The 4,869-nt window shown below is 44.0% G+C and overlaps 1 protein-coding gene across 1 annotated transcript in view; it reads right to left on the reverse strand.

Annotated features, from left to right (window-relative positions):
• KLHL24 (kelch like family member 24) overlaps positions 1 to 4,580 on the reverse strand; it is a 22,919-nt gene extending 18,339 nt beyond the window's left edge. Inside the window, exon 1 of the mRNA XM_085306106.1 lies at positions 4,563 to 4,580. The gene's annotated coding sequence lies outside the window, so the exon portion shown is untranslated. The remainder of the gene's footprint in view (positions 1 to 4,562) is intronic.
• Positions 4,581 to 4,869: the final 289 nt, after the last annotated feature.

Raw genomic sequence — 4,869 nt, forward strand, 5'->3', positions numbered from 1 at the left:
TAAACAACTCTTTCAAACAGCACCTTTTAGAGGCACTGTCTTAACAAAGAAGATGGAAAGAACGTACATTGTACATTTACTCACTGAGGAAAAGTGTTTTAAAACTACCATTTTCTATACAATTTACATGAACTTGTATACATATATTTACAAGGTAGTTTTTAGTGCAGCTCATTTAGCCTACAAACTATTTCATTTTAATTTGAATTAAAATAGAATCAGCTGTCATTTTGTTGCCTGAAAAACAGTGTTGCGATGAACTGATTGCTTCAGGGCAATATTATTAGGCAACAGGGCAGCCTTAGGTAGTTTAATCTATAGCTGCTATTCCATTCCATTCAATGTATTTTGCAACAATGTTATCCTGTAATGACCTTGGTCAGATAACAACCCCCCCATCCCCCAACTAGGATGACTAGTTCCCTTGCTAACAGCCTAGCCCTTACACTGAACTTATCTGCAATTACTTCCATGCAAGCAGGCAGAAATTAAGCTTACATCAGCAGTAGGAAAGGAAAATGTAACTATGTAAAATAAATATAAACTCTAAAGGCTTGATTGTTGTGTCACAGATTTAGATCAGAATGACTTTACTGAAGTTAGCAGAGCTTTTCCAAAGCAAAGCTAAACCGAAATCATAAGTGAATATATGTCAGTGTCTTTTTTTTTTTTTTTTTTTTTTTTTCCTGTCCTGCTATGTAAGAAAAAGCAGGAAGATTCAATCTTTCTCATTATGTGACAACATGTCATTTTGGAAGATACTATGTAATGCAGCCATTAATAAATGGAAATCAGGCCTTTAGAGTTACGACCACTCAAAGGGAGCAAGGTGTCACCTTCATGCTTGGAACATGGAATAACACAAAATCAGTGATTAGTGAGTAATTTATTTATTTATTATTATTATTATTTAAAATCTTCTGGGAGTTTAAAGAAATGATACAAATCTATGGAGCAGAAACTAGTCAAGGGGATAAACACTGCAATTGAACAAATAACAAGGACAGAAAGGAAAAAGACTTACATTCCAGTGCAGATATTACTGCTTTTGAAAGCACTATGCTCCAATTTCTATCCACTTAAATTAAAAAGAAAAAAGGCATGTCACTAACTCCAAATGCAGGAAAGAATAAATTACTTCTGCAGGTTTGCTTAAGCAAAGCAATTTTGTAAGACGAACAGTAACACTATTACCAGTTCAGCTCTATCACAGCATGTATACTGCCTTCTTGCAGATGTTGCTCTGGCAGTTTAAAATGTTGCCGCTGAGGGTATAGCTCCCGGCAGGAACAGGGAGAGGGGATTTGTGCCCCACTTTAGCTGCCTCAGTGTGCAGAAGCAGGCAAAATGTCAAGGCAACATACCTACCTGCACCTTCTGTGTATATAAAGTTACGTGGACATGCCCACAGACTGCATTATAAAGCACCAACATTTAGAGTTTAACAGTCTGATCTCTTCAGTAAATTTAAATGAAGAATAAGCAAGACAGAACCTTAAACCTATCACAAAGCTTGTCTGTTCATTCAGTAAACTGCAAAAGACAGACAAGCCATGCTTTCAGTCAACAAGTTCTAAAAATGCTTTACAAATACAGAATTCCTGCACGAATGTTATCTGCACACACACATCCCTGAACTAAGCTCACTGGAAGATCAAGCTCTTGTTTTTCTTTCCAGTTGATGCTGTCTATGGGCTTGTCTGCACAAGAAGTTGCACAGAGATAATGCAGAGCCCTAACTTGGAAGCCCATAAGTGAGGTCTGTAAGGTGTTTGCCCTGACACCTTGCACCAGTCAACCCTGCTTCCTGAGCATACATACTTTACATTGCATTCTCTTCTGTATTCACTGCACTCTTCCATTCTCCACTGCAACATCCTTGTGTATTTTACCCCTATCCTTTCACCTACAACTCTGTCAACCATCAGTGATTTTTGGTAGGGCTGGTTTTCTGCCAACCTACTCCACTAGCACCAGAAGCGACAGAGAGAAACAGAAGCAATGTGCAGCCAGGGCTGGAGACAGGCCCCTCCACAACAGCAAGCCATCAGGTGTGCCCGAGCCCCATCCTCAGGTCTCCCCCAGGTGCAGTTTCAAGCAGCTGAGGCTGTGCTGCTGCCAGCAGAGGTGCTGCCCCGAGCTCCTGTGACAGGCTGTGCGGAGCAGCACGACAGGCGAGCTGCAAACTCAGAGCCACCCTGGTGAGGGGCAAAAACTGCGCTCGCAGCACAGGACCCACTTGCCGCAGCCCAGCACGCTCCCGGCACAGCACGCTGCCCGCATGGCCGCCTTTGGCTGCTGGGAGCTCGTAAGGACGTCTCTCAACAAGGAGTGCAGCCGCGCTGTGTTTACCATTACCTGGTACGACGCTCATAACAGGGCCTCCGAGGTGACACAGAAGATAGAATAATAAAATAAATGGTGTTTTCGCTTGAAGCCTTATGACTAGAATTAACCAGAACTGAGTTACAATTATCTCACTTGTGATTTCAGGTAACGTGACCAGCAAATGTGCCTTACCTCAGATGTTTGGTTACCACAAAAATTAGAGTCAATAAACTCACAGTTTATTACCTACTCCAACATGTTAGCTAAAACCACAGCACATGTTCTTGTTTATTCTTTTAAAAGACAGGAGGGGAAAAAAAAAGCCCCATTAAGATTTCCCTCCATAAAAAAAAAAAAAAAAAAAAATCTTTTTTATATCATAGAAAGACAAAAAAGACCAAAAGGTTTAAAAGTATTTTTTTTTCTAATTCTTCCTGTTTTACAGTAGAAATTAGGTTTTGAATGCCTTTAGATGACTGAAATCTTTAAGATGACTAAGAATTAGCAAACAGAATGAACAAGCTCATTGACACGGTAAGGAATTAGCTGCACTACAGAAATATTTAGTATTAATGTAAAATATCATTTTGGGTAAAAAAAAAGAAAATATTTCTTAATGTAAAGATTGTGTAACAATTAAGGTAAGGGCACACACAAACAGCCTCTCTCAGTAGCATCAAAAATCCCCCAGCAGAAACAAGAACTGGATTTGGACATGAAACTAAGTCCAAAAATCAGGCAGCAAAAAGAAACATCTATAAAATATATAACCTTTTTAATAGTAAGAGGGTCACCTAGAAGGGCACAGACTCACCAAAAAAAGTTACAACATATTAGCATTAATATATGGGGAACAGACCTTCTTAAGACATCCTACCAAAACAGTATCCCCAGTCACTACATATGTCCCACATGTGTTACAAAGACTCCCAGGTCTTTCAGTCAACTGCTTACAGATTTGAAACAAAATAAAAAAATCACAGTATTCAACAAGTGATACATTCCTGATATTATAGCCAAATAAGATTATCTTTACCTAAAGGGATGAAAATTTTGGATAGGTAATGATGTTAAGATCAGTTAATATGTAAACATGTATGCCTAAAAACGTCATTGTTAAAAAAAAGGATCCTATATAAACAAGGAAATACAAAATGTACAAAACAAACATGAACAAAAGCCAGGAAATTTAAAGCTGATAAATGTCCTTTACTTGCACTATTGACTTTCCTGTTTACAGCAACCTGAGCCAAGAATGGAGTCAGATGAAATTTGAGTCTTTTGTCTCAATGCGTCACAGCCTTAATGTATTTAAATATAGATTTTGCATACATTGTATTTCCTGCAGCTGGCATGCTACTTCACCAGGTATTGTCAGAGGGATCCTATTTATACCTTGCGCCCCAGGGGCTAACTGCATGCAAGCACAATTTTTATCCCCAAGCATTCCAGAGCTGTTGCTACACCTCTGTGCTATATTAAGCTATGAAATGTCATTTAAAGGGGAGGAGGAAAAAAAAAATAAAGCGGGGGGATTAAAAAAAAAAGGGGGGGGGGGGAAAGGAAAGAAAGAAAAAGGGTGATGTAAAGTTAATACTGCAGGGGCCAGCACTCTACATAGCCCTGGTGTGCTGAGTTTCCCCACTGAGGTCAGGAGGAGCTTGGCCCGGCCATAAACCAAAGTTTCAGGCTGCACGGCAAAACTCCCAGGCTGAAGGAACATGCTCATCATTTGTTTACTCTTTGCACTTGAGATACCTATACCACTACAAAATGGCAGCTGTCTAGATGTAGATCTGGTTTTATGACTTATCTCGAGGAATTTATCTACAATAAACATTACGAAATACATAAAACATTTCATGTCCTCCAGGCGTTTGCAAACCCCACCGTGACAAACCCAGTTTAATCGCACTTGGGAAGCGCCTACGCTGTAAATAATTAGAAGCAGAAAGCACAAGGATATTAAATCTGGGTTCAGATTTTCCAGCAGTACCAAAAGAGAGACACACGCAGGCTACTCCCAAACCCGCCGAGAAGTGCGGCCGCCTGCCCGCCCAGCACCCACAGCCACGTCCCCCAGCGGGCAGCGGCAAGGCGGGGGCCGCCGCCCGCCCTCCTCCTTCAAAGCCAACGGTCGCCGGGAGACCCCCCCCCCCCCAACGGCCGCCCGCGGGCGCAGCGCGCATGCGCGAGCTCACCGCCTCCCGGCACGCGCGCGCCCTCCAGCTCACCTTCACCCCGAGCCGCCTTGGCGACAGGCTCCCCCCGGCCTGCGCCGGGCCCAATCCGCGGGCGGCACCGGCCGCCCCGGTCCCGCCCCCGCCTCGGGCGGCCCAATCCGCGGCCGCGGGGGATCACCCCGCCCCCCCCCGCCGCCGCGCCGGGCGAGGAGGGGGATGCCGCGGCAAGGACCCGGTTACGAAACCGCCGGGGGGGCCCGCGGGGCAGCTCCCGCCGCACCAACGGCCCTAACGGCCCTTCCCCAGCGCTGTCTGCGCCGCGGCGGCCGCCCCCTGCCGTGCCGCGCTGGCGGGGGGG

Source organism: Rhea americana, unplaced genomic scaffold (assembly GCF_003343005.1).
Source record: "Rhea americana isolate MKP2758 unplaced genomic scaffold, rheAme1 scaffold_231, whole genome shotgun sequence".
Taxonomy (NCBI): domain Eukaryota; kingdom Metazoa; phylum Chordata; class Aves; order Rheiformes; family Rheidae; genus Rhea; species Rhea americana.